The sequence below is a fragment of the Saimiri boliviensis genome, chromosome 4, assembly GCF_048565385.1.
Source record: "Saimiri boliviensis isolate mSaiBol1 chromosome 4, mSaiBol1.pri, whole genome shotgun sequence".
Classification (NCBI taxonomy): Eukaryota; Metazoa; Chordata; class Mammalia; order Primates; family Cebidae; genus Saimiri; species Saimiri boliviensis.
In genome coordinates, this window is record NC_133452.1 from 153,022,302 (window position 1) to 153,041,022 (window position 18,721).

Consider the following 18,721-nt stretch of genomic DNA (forward strand, 5'->3'; position numbering starts at 1 on the left):
GGAGCAGGTGGGTGACGAACTACTGTATGAACAAGATGGTGGCATCCTCCCTCGTAGTTTTACCCTGAGGCACCATTATCTCCAGGCACAACAGCTCTCTGGTTTCATCTTAAAAGAACTGTCTTAAGCTGGGCATGGTGGCTCCGACCTGTAATCCCAGCACTTTAGGAGGCCGAGGTGGGTGGATACAAGGTCAGAAGTTCGAGACCAGCCTAGCCTGGCCAATATGGTGAAACCCCATCTCTATTAAAAATACAAAAATTAGCTGGGCATGGTTTTATGTGCCTGTAGTCCCAGCTACTCGGGAAGCTGAGGCAAGAGAACTGCTTGAACCCATGAGGAGGAGGTTGCAATGAGCCAAAATTGAGCTGTTATACTCCAGGCAACAAAGTGAGACTCCATCTCAAAAAAAAAAAAAAAAACCGTCTTTTCCACAGTCTAGTGGTCTTTGTGTTGACCTATGTGAGTTAGGGGGTAGTACAGAAGGTTGACAAAGGTTTACCATTGAGACAGGTGCTCAAACCAGAGTGACTCCATGTTGAATAGGGGCTCAGACCTACTGGGCTGCATTCCCAGGAGTTTAGGCATTCTTTTCTTCTTCTTCTTCTTCTTCTTCTTTTTTTTTTTTTTTTTTTTGAGACAGAGTCTTACTCTGTCGCCAGGCTAGAGTACAATGACGCAATCTTGGCTCACTGCAACCTCCACCTCCCAGGTTCAAGCGATTCCTGTGCCTCAGCCTCCTGAGCAGCTTGGATTACAAGCGCCTGCTACCATGCCTGGCTAAGTTTTGTATTTTTAGTGGAGATGGGGTTTCACCATGATGGCCAGGCTGGTCTCCAACTCCTGATCTCAGGTGATCTGCCCACCTCAGCCTCCCGAGGTGCTGGAATTACAGACATGAGCCACTGCGTCTAGCCGAAGTTAGGCATTCTTAGTCACAGGATGAGATGGGAGGTCAGCACAAGATGTAGAAGATGTAGATCATAAAGACCTTGCTGATAAAATGGTCACAGTAAAGAAGTCAGCCAAAACCTCCCTGTTAGAAATAGATGTTCAGTGCCGCAAAGAAAAATCAGCAAAGGATTTTTCCTAAGACAAAGGAGCTTTCAGCAATGCAATTTTCACTTTCTGGACTGTGGGAAGGATACCCTCACTAGCCATTGTGCCACAAGAGTACAATGAATAAAGGAAAACACACAAATTTATCCCTTAGGCATTTGGGGTCATCCTTACTGCTGTGTCTGATCTCCATTGGCTGGAGCAAGAACTCACAATCTAAACTAAAACCTGATTGACTAACAACTTAAAACTTTTCTAAACAGGTAAAAGCAATGGGGAGCTGGGACATGCCTGTGAGCACATCCAGCACAGATATCTTGGTTAAAGTACAATGACATAGAATATACTACGTGCCTGTAAGCATGGCATATCTAATAGCTTCATAGGATAGAGCTTAGCAAAGTTATTAGCACACTTATTCTTTAACAAGAAAGGAAACTTTAAAAAGGAACTTTTCTACTTCCCACACTGCCCAAACCAAGATGGCAACGAAAGTGACCTCTGGTCATCCTCACTGCTCATTATATGCTTATTATAAGGTGTTAGTACACTAAAAGACACTCCCCCTAGGGCCATGACAGTTTACAAATGCCATGGTAACATCAGGAAGCTATCCTATATGGGCTACAAAGGGGAGGAACCATCAGCTCGATAGTTGCCCACCACTTTCCTGGAAACTACATGAATAATCCACCCCTTGTTTAGCATATAATCAAGAAATAACTAGAAGTGCACTCAGCTGAGCAGCCCATGCCACTGCTCTGCCAGAGGAGTAGCCATGTTTTGTTTTGTTTTGCTTTTTTGAGACAAAGGAGTTTTGCTCAGGACCCCTCTCCGGTAACACCATGGCTTGAACATAACCTTGCATTTCACCTGTGTTCTTTCTAGGCTTCCATCCATCTGGAGGGCTGGGAAGCAGCCCAGCAGAGTTGCAGGAGAGTTTGCAGAGGCCCCTGGGAGAGAACTAATCCTAAGAGAGAACTTCATCTTAGGGCAAATCCTCATGGTCCCCTACTTGCAGATAACCCTTGGACCTAATTTGCAAGGATTCTAAGTTACAAGCAGAAAAGGCAGAGTGAAAAACCAAAAGATCTGTTTACTAAATCTCTGAGAGACTTTGAGACCCCTGTTTCCAGAGAAGAGTATCATAAAGGTAGGAGAATGGCCGGGGGTGGTGGCTCACGCCAGTAATGCCAGCACTTTGGGAGGCCAAGGCAGATAAATCAGAGCATGAGAGTTCAAGACCAGACTGGTCAACATGGTGAAACCTCGTCTCTACTAAAAATATATTTTAAAAATTTAGCCCGGTGTGGTGGCGGGTGCCTGTAATCCCAGTTGCTCGGGAGGCTGAGGCAGGAGACTCACTTGAACCTGGGAGGTGAAGGTTGCATGAGCCAAGACGGTGCCATTGCACTCCAGCTGGGCAACAAGAGTAAAACTCCATCTCAAAAATAAAAATAAAAATAAAAAAATAATAAAGGCAAGAGAAGTTACACTATCCATTTCGCCACCCACTCCCGTGTGCCTGCCACACACACACACACACACACACACACACACACAAAACACACACACACAACACACATACACTCATTCACTCCTTTGCAAGCAGTTCAAGACAGCTTTGCCCTCCAGGGACTCAGCTGCTCCAGAGGTACTGGTGCCTGCAATTCCAGCGACTTTGTCTCCACCTGGCACTGCACAAGATGGTGACATTGGCAGCGACCGAAAATATCTTCTGCCCCCTCAGGGGACAGACACAGCTGACCAAAAAAAAAAAAAAAAAAATGGACATATACAACAAGATTAACTGCATTAAAAAATACGCATGGGAAAAAATACTAGAAGGAAATACTGCAAATGGTTTTCTTCCCTACATGGAATTAGCAGCCTAAATCATTGCCTCCTTTGAGAGTTACATAAATTTCACTGGACCCCTGCTCCCACCTCTAGAACGAAGTCTAGGATACTCCCCGAAGCCGCCGTGAATTAGAGGGCTAGGGCTTCTCCATCTAAGGCTCTCATTTCCCATCCCCAGCTCCACCCTCAGTCCCACAGACACCTCGCCTCCCTCCGCCATTCTTTTTCCCTGCACTTTCCCCATTTCTTACGACACCGTTTACACAGGACTCTATGTGTCACAGGCTTCGCAGAAATGTGGGGCTTGGCATCGGAGGGCAGAGACAGGTGCCCATTTTATCACAGTACTTGAAATTCCTCCAGCCACTCCACCTTCGTCCCCTTCTCGCCCGCCCACATCTGCACAGCCCTAGGCTGCCACCCATCACCCAACAGCCTCCGTTTCCTCGCCTCTCCCCGATTCCTCCATCGCTGCCCACAAATACCTCTTCATTCCTAACACGGAGTATTTCAGGGCCTCTATCCACCAGGCAAAGGGCCTCCCCCTTGCATTTCACCAGAGAAGCAGCCAGTCAAGGTATTTTAGCCAACAAAAGGCTACTTACTCCAGAGAGGAATTCTGCCACTCCCTGAGGGGAAGCAGTTGCTATGATTTAAAAATAGTATTTTTACCTCTATTACAAGGATTTTCCAAACTTGCCCCACAAGCATGTATTAATTTCAAAGAAATGTGAAAAGTTCACATAACTGGAGGCCGGTGGGGTAATTTTTACCCCTAGGGGACATTTGGCAATGTCTGGAGATATTTTCGATTGTCACATCTGGGGGTGGAAGGCAGCTAGAGGTGGAAAGTGGAGGCGACGAATGTCACTGAACATTCTACAATGAACAGAATAGCCCCCTACTGCAAACAATGATGGGGCCCAGAACATTAATACCGTGGTGGTAGAGAAACCCTGCATTTAAAAAGAGTAACATAGTCACTCTCTCTTCCTCTACCTAAAGTGGGACCAATTAAAGAAAGCCATTTCTGGCTGGGCGCGGTGGCTCACGCCTGTAATCCCAGCACTTTGGGAGGCTGAGGCGGGTGGATCACCTGAGGTCAGGAGTTTGAGACCAGCCTGACCAACATGGAGAAACCCCATCTTTACTAAAAATACCAAAAAAGGGCCTCCTTCCTTCTCGTCTGACGCCGCCAACATGGTGTTCAGGCGCTTCGTGGAGGTTGGCCGGGTGGCCTAAGTCTCCTTTGGACCTCATGCCAGAAAATTGGTCGCGATTGTAGATGTTATTGATCAGAACAGGGCTTTGGTTGATGGACCTTGCACTCAGGTGAGGAGACAGGCCATGCCTTTCAAGTGCATGCAGCTCACTGATTTCATCCTCAAGTTTCCACACAGTGCCCGCCAGAAGTATGTCCGGCAAGCCTGGCAGAAGGCAGACATCACTACGAAATGGGCAGCCACTCGGTGGGCCAAGATTGAAGCCAGAGAAAGGAAAGCCAAGATGACAGATTTTGATCGTTTTAAAGTTATGAAGGCAAAGAAAATGAGGAACAGAATAATCAAGAATGAAGTTAAGAAGCTTCAAAAGGCAGCTCTCCTGAAAGCTTCTCCCAAAAAAGCACCTGCTGCTAAGGGTGCTGCTGCAGTTGCTGCTAAAGTCCCAGCAAAAAAGATGACCACTGCAGGCAAGAAGGCTCCTGCCCAGAAGGTTCCTGCCCAGAAAGCCACAGGCCAGAAGGCAGCGCCTGCTCCAAAAGCTCAGAAGGGTCAAAAAGCTCCAGCCCAGAAAGCACCTGCTCCAAAGGCATCTGGCAAGAAAGCATAAGAGGCAGTTACACAAAGTAATAAAGGTTCTTTTCGATATGTTTAAAAAAAAAAATACCAAAAAAAAAAAAAAAAAAGCAGGGGCATTGTGGCAGTCACCTCTAATCCTAGCTACTCAGGAGGCTGAGGCAAGAGAATCGTTTGAACCCAAGAGTCAGAGGTTGCAGTGAACTGAAATTGCACCATTGCATTTCAGCCTGGATGACAGAGTGGGACTGTGTTTCAAAAAAAAAAAAAAAGAGCCATTTCCTTCGCTTTTTCAGAAAAACTACAACAATAGCAACTAGGAATTCTTATGCACTTACTGTGTTCCTAGCGGACCCTAGAAGGTATGTAGCTGTCCAATCATCAGCCCCCTTTCTAAGGGCAAGTCCTAGAGGGGTAAAGAAGTTGCTAAAATCACACACAGAGTAGGTCGTAGACCCTAGGTAACCTGACACAGAGATGGATGTGTGAGGCAGGGAGGCAGTCTTGCTAACATTCACACCTTGGTCTTAAACTTGCCCCATACAGATATTTCTTGCATGTCTGCCCTACTGCTAAGCAAACAGAGAAAGTGCTAAAGGACACAAAATTTTGGCTAAGAAGTTCCATCCCAGGCCTGGCGCAGTGGCTCACGCCTGTAACCCCAGCGCTTTGGGAGGTCGAGGTGGGTGGATCACGAGGTTAAGAGATGGAGACCATCCTGGCCAACATGGTGAAACCCCGTCTCTAATAAAAATATAAAAATTAGTTGGGCAGGCATGGTGGTGCTTGCCTGTAATCCCAGCTGCTCAGGAAGCTGAGGCAGGAGAATCACTTGAACCCAGGAGGCAGAGGTTGCAGTGAGCCAAGGTTGTGCCATTGCACTCCAGCCTGGGCAACAAGAGCAAAACTCCACCTCAAAATAAATAAATAAATAAAATAAATAGTGACAACATTAAATTCTCATAAGGATATGGAGAAATTGAATCACTGATATATCACTGATGAGAATGTAAAATAGTACAGCCACTCTGGAAAACAGTTTAACAGTTTATCTTGGGCGGGGGGGATAGTGGGGGCAGGGTCTTGCTCCATCACCAATGCCTGGAGTGCAATGGTGTGATCATAGCTCACTGCAACCTTGATCTCCCAGGCTCCAATGACCCTCCCACATCAGCCTCCTGACTAGTTGGGACTACAGGTATGTGCCACAATGCCCAACTAATTTTTATTTTGTTGTTTAGTAGAAACATGGTTTCCCTATGTTGCTCAGGCAGGTCTTGACTTCGGAACTCAAGTGATCCTCCAGCAGTTTCACGGTTTCTTCAAAAACTAAATACACACTTACTCTAAGGCCCAGCAATTGCACTCCTGCTAATTTATCCCAGATGATTTAAGATTTCTGCTCACACAAAAACTTTCCATGAATGTTTATAGCAAAACATGTAATAGCCAAAACCGGAAACGATCCAGATGTCCTTCCATAAATGAGTGGTTACAAAACAGCTTTGGTAGATCTACATTATGGAACACTACCCAGCAACAGAAATAATGAACTATCACTACAGGTAACATCCTGGATGGATCTCCAGAGATGCTAGGTGACAAAAGTCAATCCCAAAAGATTACATACTGGATGATTTCATTGACATAGCATTCTTGAAATGACAAAATTATACAGGTAGAGAACAGATTAATAGTTGCCGGGGGTTAAAGAAGACATAAGGGCAAGAGAGAAGCAGGTGTGGCCATAAAAAGTCAACAGGAAGAATCTTCTGGAGATATAAGTGTTTTCTTTCTTGTTAAAATGTTGATATAATGGTTATCATATTTTAGTATAGTTTTGCAGGGTATACTATCTTGTTTTTGGTTTTTTTGTTTGTTTGTTTTTTTGACAGAGTCTAGCTCTATTGCCCAGGATGGAGTGCTGTGGTGTGGTCTCAGCTCACTGAAACTTCCACCCACCGGGTTCTAGTGATTCTCCTGCCTCAGCCTCCCAAGTAGCTGGGATTATAAGCATCTACCATCCTAATTTTTTCTTTTGTGTGTGTGTGTGTGTGTGTGTGTGTGTGTGTGTGTGTTTTCATTAGAGATGGAGTTTCACCATGTTGGCCAGAGTGGTCTCGAACTCCTGACCTTGACCTTGTGATCAGCCCACCTCAGCCTCCCAAAGTGCTGAGATTACAGGCATGAGCCACCACACCCAGCTGCAGGGTATAGTATTAAAGGGAACTAGGCAAAAGATATAAGAGATTTCTCTGTCTTATTTCATATAGCTCCATGTGAATCTATAATGATCCCAAGATAAAAAGTTTATACACACACACACACATACACACACACACACACATACACACACATTTAGAAAAAAAGATAGATAAAGCCAGGTGTGGTGGCTCATGCCTGTAATCCCAGAATTTTGGGTGGCCAAGGCAGGAGGACTGCTGGAGCCCGGAAGTTCCAGACCAGCCTGGGCAATATAGTGAGACTCCATGTCTGCAAATAATTAAAAATTAGCTGCATGTGGTGGCATATGCCTGTAGTCCCAGTCACTTGGAAGACTGAGGCAGGAGGATCACTTGAGCCCAGAAATTTGAGGCTGTAGTGAATGGTGATGACACCACTGGATAACAGAGCGAGACTCGGTCTCAAGAAAAAAAAAAAATTGAGGGAGAAAGATAGATAGATAAATAGGAGAAATGAACCTTAAGGTATTCAGACAGCCAAAGTTTCGAAGAAAGGCCCTAATATGAGCTCTAGAAAAGCTAAAAATGCAGGCACAGATGGGCTAGCTTCTTAAGGCTAACAAGTACCTATTCACTGGAGGAGGCAACCCTAATATGTGATCAGGTGACAAGTGGCCCCACTGTCCTGAGGAGCTGGCACTCTAACCCATGTAAAATAAACTGGAGACATGGAAATTGTAATGTGAGGAGAGTGTGGAAGCCAGAGAAGGGATGTTGTAATGACAAGCAAAAACAGAGAGCGGGGAGTTTCCACGGATTCTAGAAAGCTGGAGGGCAAGGCACTGGGTGTTTTCCAGCACCGACCAGAGCAGAACAGGCTGGCCAACGTAAACAACCAGTCCACTGGGCAAACATACTCCTCCCTCAAGGAGGATGTTTCACGGGGACAGCCACCATGTGATGAAAACACACCCTCTAGGAAATCCAATTTCCTTTGCCTGGGGTTCTATGCTCATCAAGCAACCTTCTGATCTTAATTTGATTTTTGAAGGTTTTCTCGCTGAAAAAAAAGGCGCTAACAGTATCTAGTCTGCTAAATGATTGTGTTTTACTCCCTTATGACCCCCCATGGTTTTTGGCATTGGATATTTTCTTCTAAATTGTTTTCTCTCTCAGGCATGATACTATTTCCCTCTAACAAGAATATAAACCCCCGCAAGCAAACGGATAGAGTAAATGAGCATGTATTAAGCACCTCCTGTGTGCTGGGAACTGTGCAAGAATCAAAGGTAAGATGCTCGCAGATATGATTCCTGCCCTCATTGAGGTTTCCTGGGGCTCCTGTACCTGCTAGGCTGGCAATGATGGTGGTATGGCCAAGAGTGTGGGCTCCAGAATCAAAGCAATGGAGTCCATATTCTAGCTCCAGCGTTTCCCATCTGCATGACCTTGAGCAACTTACCAGCTAATGTTTTAAATTTTTTGTAGACAGTGGTCTCACCATGTTGCCCAGGCTGGTCTCCAGTGCCTGGGCTCAAGTGATCTGCCCGCTTTGACCTCCCAAAGTGCTGGGATTAGAGGCGTGAGCCACCAGGCATGGTGCAAATGAGGACTTGGATGGGCTTTGCTCTGTTTCTTTTCCTTTCTTTTTAAGGAATTTGGGAGGTCAGACTGGAATTTCTCCTGATGAAGACGGTGTTTAGATACTCGGTGAAAATGTGAAAGGTCTTTTTCCCCCCTCAATTCAGCTACTATGCCTTATGCTATGCAAAATAAATGTAAATATACGTGATGGGGTGCCTTGGTCAATAAAAGGCCTCAAGATTTTTCAGGGCCGGGTGTGATGGCTCACACCTGTAATCCCAGCACTTTGGGGGGCCGAGGCGGGTGGATCACCTGACATTCGGAGTTCAAGACCAGCCTGACCAATATGGTGAAATCCTGTCTCTAAAAAAAAAAAAACACAAAAGAATGAAAAAATATATATATTTTTCAAACTTCTGTGGTTAGAGGTGGATCTAGACTCCCTCTCCTCTGCCCCAGGACTTGTACCTGGCGCTACTCCTTTCACCCCCGCAAGTTGTTTACCCCCATGCTAGGTTAAATCAGCCAAGCCTCTACTCATCAGCCTGAATGGGCAGCCAGGCCAGCAGAAGGAACAGAATCTTCCCTGAAAGTTCAGGGGAAAGTTGTGTAGACGCACGGTTCCATTTATAGTTGTGTTTTCTCCCACGTTGTAGCTTATCTAGTGAGAGGCAGTTTTCCCCAACAGTTATCGTTAAACAGGTGGCTCTCTCTTGTCAACTACACATTTGCCCTTTAACTTAGCCAACAACTCACCTAGTTTGCTTTTTTTTTCCCCCTTTATTTTACAAAAGGAAAGTAAAAAAAAAAAAATTCCATAGAGAAGAAAGGGAGGAGAATAAGAAAGAGGAAGAGGAGATGACAAGAAAGATAAGGAAAAGTGCGAGGGGAGAGAGAAAGAACACAACCGAACCTGAACGTTTTCTGTGCAGTGGGGAGGTGCCACCAGCCATTAAAGAGGTCGTTAAAGACAGTCTGTTCATTTTTCCTGCACATTCTGGGGATCCCAAAATAAGATCCATGGGAGATGACATTACACTTTTTCAAAACACCTTTCTGAGAACACCTCCGACAACACGTCAAAACAAATGAAATTCTACATCTCTGCTTATAAATATTTTCCCCCAGCACCAAATGAAAGCTGTGATTCTACAGATACCTCACGGCTTCATGTTCCTTAGAAGGGGTGTAGATAAGACCTGCAGTGTGACTGGAGAACCGCTGTGTGGGCAGCATCATTTTTATACTGAGTGAGCACACATTTATATAATTCCATTCAACAAATACTGATTGAATATACATAGTGTTATATAAATATGTATCAATACCTATGAGAACTAAATTAAGAGAAGCTGGTCAGAATCAGGCAGTGTGTAGGAGCTCCCCCTGAATTTCTGCAGCAGGGTTGGGCTGCCTGACTTTGGGGAACAGATGCTATTTGAATACTGGGGCATTATTCACCTAGAACTCCCCTGTGTCTGTCCCAGATCCCGTAGCATGGTGGATATATAAAATCTGTGCTCGTGCATTAGATCAGCATGAATTACCTGCCACTGAAAATACATACAAGATGCAGGAATTGCATCTTTATTTCCAAACATATTTGTTAGGAAAGACTCAGAGATTGGGGAAACCAGGGGAAAATATTAGCATTTCTTATGAAGGTTTTGAGTGATCTTAAAGATGCTGGTAAATGCCTATTGAAACTCCATGAAATTTGTAGAGAAGGAGACATCCTATGAATTTCTTTATTTCTGAATCTTCACTGAAGGATAAATTAAAACTATTTTTTATTAGTTGGCTCTGGCTCCCATAAGAACTACCACAGCGTAAACATGGGTGGCGTAAACAGCAGAAACGTATTTTCTTACAGTTCTCCTCTTCCTGGCTTGCAAGATGGGGAGCTTCTTTCTATGTCCTCATGTGGCCCTTCCTCTGTGTACAGGAATTCCTGGTATCCCTGCCTCTTCTTTTTGTTTTAGGGACAAGGTCTCTATCACACAGGTTGGAGTGCAATGACACAATCATAGCTCACTGCGGTCTCAACCTCCTAAACTCTAGCCTCAGTCAGTCTCCCAAGCCGCTGGGAGAAAAATTAACTGGGCTAATTTTTCTTTCTAATTTTTTGTAAGATGAAGACCTTGCTTTGTGGCCCAGGCTGGTCTCTACCTCCTGGGCTCAAGCTATCTTCCCCACTCCGGCCTTTCAAAGTGCTGGGATTGCAGGCATATGCCACAGGACCCATCTCTTCTTTTTTTTTTTTTTTTTCTTTTTTGAGATGGATTTTCACTCGTATTGCCCAGTCTGCAGTGCAGTGGTGCGATCTCGGCTCACTGCAACCTCGCCTCCTGGGTTCAAGAGATTCTTCCATCTCAGCCTCCTGAGTAGCTGGGACTACAGGCGCACACCACCATGCCCAGCTAGGTTTTTTTTTTTTTGTTTGTTTGTTTGTTTGTTTGTTTGTTGTATTTTTAGTAGAGACGAGGTTTCACCATGTTGGCCGGGATGGTCTTGATCTCTTGACCTCGTGATCTGCCCACGTTAGCCTCCCGAAGTGCTGGGATTACAGTTGTGAGCCACACCACGCCCGGCCTTTTTTAAAAAAAAAAAATTTTAACTAGGAAGAGCCGACATCGAAGCATCAAAAACACTTGGCTACCACAAGCCAGTACAGGGGACATTTCTGTTTAATGCCCTGTAGAGTCAGGCACATATTAGCAGCTCAAAAAACACCTGCTGGAAGAATGATTGGCTCCTTTCCTTATAAACATGGAATCGAGGGGAGTTGGGAGAAGGGCCTCAGCGAGAGGAGGCCAGGCTGAGATGGGCCCTTCTCTCATTCTCCCCAGTTGCCTACCTTTCTGACAGTCAAGAAGCTAAACTCTGTACAGTTGCCGTGGTCGCCTCAGGAGAGGGGACATGAAGCCCCAAGTTAAGTCTCTGAGCACCACATGCCTGGAGAATACTGACCCATGAATTAAGAGAAAGTACAACCCAACTATCCTTCAGTTACCATGGCCACACACCCAAGAGTTGCCAGGGTCCGTAATCAAGGTAATTATGACAGGTCACACGTGACAACCAACAAGTATTTACTGAGTACTTGCTCTTCTGTCGGTCAATAAGTATTTATTAATTACATATTTTGTGCCAAATACAGTACATGGCACTGCAGATGCAAAAGATGAATAAGATGCTCTTGCTTCTTGCCCTCTGACGGTGAATATGTGGGTACCAGGGGGAGATGCTGAGCCCACTGCACACTGCATCAGGCTTCTGCTTAGCCCTGGCAAACTCACGTCATGACTGGCCATTCCCCAGTGTCTATAAGTAAAGTCCTCTCCTGTGTGTGTTCCCTTGAGCAAAACAAAAACTTTTCCACTTAAACTCTACTTTTGTCAGGCATGCTGGCTCACACCTGTAATCCCAACATTTGGGAGGCCAAGGTGGGAGGATCGTTGGAGGCCAGAAGTTTGAAACCAGCCTGGGCAACACAGCAAGAACCCATCTCTAAAAAAAACATTAAAAAACAAACATTAGGCCGGGCACGGTGGCTCAAGCCTGTAATCCCAGCACTTTGGGAGGCCGAGGCGGGTGGATCACGAGGTCGAGAGATCGAGACCATCCTGGTCAACATGGTGAAACCCCGTCTCTACTAAAAATACAAAACACTAGCTGGGCGTGGTGGCGCGTGCCTGTAATCCCAGCTACTCAGGAGGCTGAGGCAGGAGAATTGCCTGAGCCCAGGAGGCGGAGGTTGCGGTGAGCCGAGATCGCGCCATTGCACTCCAGCCTGGGTAACAAGAGTGAAAATCCGTCTCAAAAAACAAACAAACAAACAAACAAACATTAGCCAGGTGTGGTGATGCAGGCCTGTGGTCCCAGCTACTGGAGAGCCTAAACTGAGAGGATGTCTTGAATCCAGCAGGTCAAGGCTGCAGTGAGCCATGATCATGCCACTGCACTCCAGCCTGGGCAACAGAATGAGACACTGTCTCCAAAAATTAAAAATAAAATAATCATCATCCTTTAAAAGGTGGTAGAATTGCTGGAAACCGGGAGGCAGAGGTTGCAGTGAGCCAAGAGCACATCACTGCACTCCAGCCTGGGAGACAGAGCAAGACTCCGACTCAAAAAAATGAAAGTTAGGCCAGGCGCAGTGGCTCACACCTGTAATCCCAGCACTTTGAGAGGACGAGGTGGGTGGATCACAAGGTGAGGAGATCAAGACCATCTTGACTAACATGGTGAAACCCCATCTCTACTAAAAATACCAAAAAGTTAGCCTGGCATGGTGGCAGGTGCCTGTAGTGCCAGTTACTCGGGAGGCCAAGGCAGGAGAATCACTTGAACCTGGGAGGTTGGAGATTGCAGTGAGCCAAGATCATGCCACTGCACTCCAGCCTGGGCAATACAGCAAGACTCCATCTCAAAAAAATAAAATAAATACGAAGTAAAATAAAAATTAAATAAATAAGTAAAAATAAAAAAACTCTACTTTTTTCCTTTTTTTTTTTTTTTTTTTTTTTATGACTGTCCATCAATTTGCCTGGCCCAAGAGGTATAGTCCTGGACTGCAGTGCAATGACCCAGAGGAACACCTGGACTGGATATGCAACTCAGAGTGATGTTTTAACAACTCTGGTCTTGAGGCTTGAGATGACAAACTCCAAGGTCGGGATGACTGCTCCGGATAAGAGTCAGCACCCAGTGAGTGGCCATCAGGTAGCTGACAGGGAGCACAGAGCAGGGATTATGTACTCAAGTGACAACCTGGCGTGGTGACCTGGCCTCCTGCCAGGGCCAAACTCTCTGTTGGCTAAATCACCCAGCATATTCTACCCACAGCAGCAGAATCTGCCAGAGCCTCCTTAACCAGCCTGTTTCTCCTACCACCACCCTGCGTGTGAGATTATGCTGGGTGTGACATCGTGATGACACTGTTGCTTGCTCTACCGCTAAACTGGCCAAAGTCAAAGTCACACAAGTCACTTGGGTAAGGCAGAAACGCGCAGACACTGCACGGAGCCAGCAGACTCTCCCAGCAACCCCAGCTTGGGGAGGTGAGCCTTTCTGAAGCAAAGAGTGGCAGCACAGTGCAATAAATACCAGGTCCAACCAAGTGAAGCTGCCAGTAGCAGATCATTTATTTGCTTACAAACAAAATAATAAATAAAAACAAACAAAACTTTCATATGGCCCAACAGTCACTGACTCTTACATTGCATAGCATATTGTGCCAGGCAAGATTCTCTTTCTTTGTTTCTTTTTGAGACGGAGTCCTGCTCTGTCATGGAGGCTGGAGTGCAGTGGTGTGAACTCAGCTCACTACAACCTCTGTCTCCTGGATTTAAGTGATTCCCCTACCTCAGCCTCTCGAGTAGCTGGGACTACAGGCACGCACCGCCATACCCAGCTAATGTTTGTATTTTTAGTAGAGACGGGGTTTCACCATATTGGCAGGATGGTCTCGATCTCCTGACTCATAATCTGCCCACCTCGGCCTCCCAAAGTACTGGGATTATAGACGTGAGCCACCTCGCCCAGCCTCTTTTTTTTTTTTTTTAAGACAAGATCTCACTGCATTGCCCAGGCTGGAGTGCATTGGAACAATCATAGCTCAGTGCAGCCTCCATGTCCTAGGCTCAAATTATCCTCCTGCCTCAGCCTCTGGAGTAGCTGGAACTACAGGTGCATGCTACCATGCCTGGCTCAGGCGAGGTTCTAATCTCTCCACATACAAACTCACCTCATTTACATAACAACCCCATGAGGAGGGTACTGTGATTATCCCTGTTTTACAGACAGGGCTGAGGAAGTGGCTGCCCACAATTCAAACGCAGGCACCCTGGGTCCAGAATCCACACTCTCCATCCCTACCGTGACCTGCCTCTGCTGAAAGTGTGTGGAGTTCTGGGAAATCACAGAGGAAGGGCCAACATGCTCAAAAAAGGAAGGAAGTATGGCCTGAGAAATCTGTCCCCTCTGATGCTGGACACAGTGACTAAAGGCTTCATCTCATTTGAGTATGGTCAAATTTGACTCAATTTACATGGTGGCTCCTTGTCTACAGAAAGGGAGCTGTCCCCGAGGGTTCATGTCCCTCCACACAAATTCACTTCTGGTTCACAATATTTTTATTTTTATTTATTTATTTTGAGGCAGTGTCTCATTCTGCCTCCCAGGTTAGAGAGCAGTTGTATAATCATGGCTCACCGCAGCCTTGACCTCCCAGGCTCAAGCCTCCCACCTCAGCCTCCCGAGTAGCTGGGACTGCAGGTGCATTCCACAGTGCTCATCTAATTTTTGTATTTTTTGTAGAGATGGGGGTCTCACTATGTTGCCCACACTGGTCTTGAACTTCTGAGCTCTAGCAATCCTCCTGGCTTAGCCTCCCAAAGTGCTGGGATTACAGGAGAGGCCCAAATTCACTTTATAAACATTTGTTGCATAAACAGATCTGAGTGAGGAGGAAAAGAATGAATGAGCAAAAACAGAGTACACATTTGTTGATTAACATAGAAAAAGAAAAGTGCCAGAATGACTGGAATCCCCAGGTATGTGGAGTTGGGGGGCACTGAGCTTTCCAATTACATTACCTGGTATATATTTCACAAAAACTCCATGGGGGAAATATTATCATTGAATTTTAAAAATGAGGAAGCCCATTGGGAGAGGTGATGGAAGCCAACTGCTCCCAAATTCTGTACTTGGGAGGTCAAGATTCTGACCATCCTGTTTTCACACCTGCTTCTGCCTTCCAAGCTGCTGGGCACTTTCCACTCCCAGCAGGAGAATTAACTTGGGAAATCCAATTAAGATGATCCCACCACTGGCAGAGTACAGGCCCAGAATACAAGGAGCTGGCAGGTCTTTGGGAATAGTTTCTGGCTAGGGGTGTCTGATTCTCCCTCCTCTATCATGCAGCCATCCAGCTGCCAAGCAGAAGAGAACACGTCACTGGACAGTCAGTGCATGCATGCCCCAGTTGCTGCTGGAGAAAGTGGAGACTGTCACTCTCTCACTCCGGCACCTTTTCCAATATTCCTTATCAGCCACCAAAAGCTACTGCCATTACAACATTACCTCATGATGGGCGTATTACAATTTCCTAGATTACATCTTATCTGACATTAGTTGCATTTTAGGGTTGTTGCTTCCTGGCACTTTAATTTTGAAAGTAAGCTATCTCCAAATCACAGAGGAGGATGAGTTACAACTCCTTCCATCCATTCCCCAAGCCTCGTTTACAGAAGCTAACCTTTTCTTCCATGGGCCTGGATTTCAGGGTGCACTCTGTGCTGGGTCTATAGCCTTCTAGCCATTAACGGTAATAAGGAATGATAATGTTCTTTATCTCAATTATTTTGTTTTCTATTTTTGGTGGTTGGCATGAGAAGAAGTACAGGCAGAATCTGATTGTGTAAAATTGTCGTCTTGATAGCAGTGCCCTTTTGCAAGAGATGGGTCATCAACCTTGTAAAGATTTTTTTTTTTTCTTTTTGAAACAGGGTCTCACTCTGTCACCAAGGCTGGAGTGCAGTGGTGCCATCATGGCTCACTGCTACCTCAAACTCCCAGGCTCAAACTGACTTCCCACCTCAGCTTCCCAAGTAGCTGGGGTCACAGGCATGCACCACCGTGCCTGGCTAATTTTTTTGTAGAGACAAGCGTCTCACTTTGTTGCCCAAGCTGGTCTTGAACTCCTGAATTTCTGCCTCAGCCTCCCAAAGTGCTAAGATTACAGACATAAGCCACCTTGCCCGGCAGGACTATTTCTTCATATCATTATTAACTTTAACTACAGGGATTTGATATAAAGAGATACCAAAGATTTAACTCGGTACAACATTACCATATAATCATCAAGGGTTGATAAGTATAAAGAAGAAAGAATGTGGCCAGGCATGGTGGCTCACATCTGTAATCCCAGTACTTCGAGAGGCCAAGGTGGACGGAGCACCTGAGGTCAGGAGTTCGAGACCAGCCTGATCAACATGGTGAAACCCTGTCTCTACTAAAAATACAAAATTAGCCAGATATGGTGGCATGTGCCTGTAAATCCCAGCTACTCAGGAGGCTGAGGCAGGAGAATCACTTGAACAACCCAGGAGGGGTAGAGATTGCAGTGAGCTGAGATGGTGCCATTACACTCCAGCCTGGGCAACAAGAGTGAAACTGTGTCTCAAAAAAAAAAACCACAAAAGAATGTGTTTTTACAAAATATAACTTCCCTACATTGTATACCCTACTACTGATGAGACAAAGAAAAACTTCAAAAGGGGTATTTGAGGAGTGATGGGCACTGAAATCACTGTCTATTTGACTTTCCTCCTCAGCCATATGGCAACAGCCAACAGTGTAAGGAGGACAGGGTATGGAGACTTCATTCAGGACCTCAGGAAATCAGCTCCCTTCTAGAGCATGACAAACTACAAAGGAAAAAGAACAAAGCTGGGAGATGGGAAAGTTGAGATTGATTGATTGATTGATTTTTTTTTTTTTTTTTTTTTTTTTTAAACAGGGTCTCACTCTGTGGCCCAAGCTGGAGTGCAATGGTGTGACTTGGCTCACCGCAACCTCCGCATCCCAGGCTCAAACAATTGTCCTGCCTCAGCTTTCCAAGTTGCTGGGACTACTGGTGCACACCACACTTGGCTAATTTTTGTATATTTAGTAGAGACGGGGTTTTACCCTGTTGGCCAGGCTGGTCTCCAACTCCTGTCCTCAAGTGATCCACCCACCTTAGCCTCCCAAAGTGCTGGGATTATAAGCATGAGCCACCACAGCTGGCTTCTGTAGGGATTTTTTTGGTTTTGTTTTGTTTTGTTTTGAGACAAGGTCTTGCTCTGCTGGCCAGGCTGGCCTTGAACTCCTGGGCTCAGGGGATCATCCTGCCTCAGCCTTCAGAGTACTTGGGACTACAGGCTCATCACCATGCCCAGCTTTATCTGTTATTTAATGTCTCCAGGTTTTTGTGGTTGAATTTGGATGAAGGGATTGAAGGCTAAAAATTATAAAGCATAGCAAAAAATAGTAATAATAACAAGACACTTTTTTTTTGAGACAGTGTTTTGCTCTTGTTGCCCAGTCTGGAGACTCACTGCAACCTCTGCCTCCTGGGTTCAAGCAATTGTCCCGCCTCAACATCCTAAGTAGCAGGGATAACAGGTGCATACCACCACGCCCAGCTGATTTTGTATTTTTAGTAGAGACAGGGTTTCTCCATGTTGGGCAGGCTAATCTCGAGCTCCTGACCTCAGGTAATCTGCCTTAAATTGAAAATTTCTTTAAGCTGAAAGTACGTTTTCAACTTGGGATATTTTCAACTTACAAGAGGCTTCTCCAGAGGTAACCCCATCGTAAGTCGAGAAGAGCGAATGCATGTGGCCTCACACCACCGTAAAGTCAAAATTCCAACCAGTCCAACCACTATAAATCAGGGACATCTGCATACATTAGTATAATTAGAGGTTATCTCTGGAAGGTATGACAAGGGGCAACCTGTCCTCTCTGCGGTATCAGTGTCAACCTTACAGGCTGTAGAGTCAGGCTGCCTGGTTTGAATTCTGGTTATGCCACTATCAGCTGTGGATCTCGAACTAATTACTTGAGATCGCTTTACCTCAGTTAACTGATCTATAAAACGGGAGGAAACAGTAGTTTCTATCCTATAATACACTAACTATAACCCTTTCACAGTGATAAGCATGACCCAAAAACTTCAGTGGCATAAAAGGTACGCTTGTGCTAAGGCAAGGTTAATGAAAAACAGGACTTTTGGTGGGTCTGTTCTGTCACAAAAAGCACAAAAGTAAAGATAAACCTACTATGTGCAACTGAGCAGAAACAATGCCCCCACCATCTCTCTCCTGTTCCTCCACCCTCAGGTCGGGGAAAGAGACAGGGGTGGGAGGAAGTGACACGGGTGGGCAAAGCAGGAGAACACAGTCTCTGGAAATTAAAGTTGGAAAGTTGGGAGGAGGCCAGGCACAGTGGCTCACGAGTTCAAGACCAGGCTGGACAACATGGCAAAATCTCATCTCTACTAAAAACACAAAAATTAGCCTGGCATGGTGGTGGGCGCCTGTTATCCCAGCTACTCAGGACGCTGAGGCAGGAGAATCGCTTGAACCCAGGGGTAAAGGATGCAGTGAGCCAAGATCACCACTGCACTCCAGCCTGGGCAACAAGAGTGAAACTTCATCTCAAAAAAAAGAAAGTTGGTAGGAAGTGGGA

General features: G+C 45.6%; 1 pseudogene; it reads left to right on the forward strand.

Moving 5' to 3' along the window:
* Positions 1–4,119: 4,119 nt before the first annotated feature.
* Positions 4,120–4,787, forward strand: LOC120361115 (large ribosomal subunit protein eL14 pseudogene; annotated as a pseudogene).
* The last annotated feature ends 13,934 nt before the right edge of the window (positions 4,788–18,721 follow it).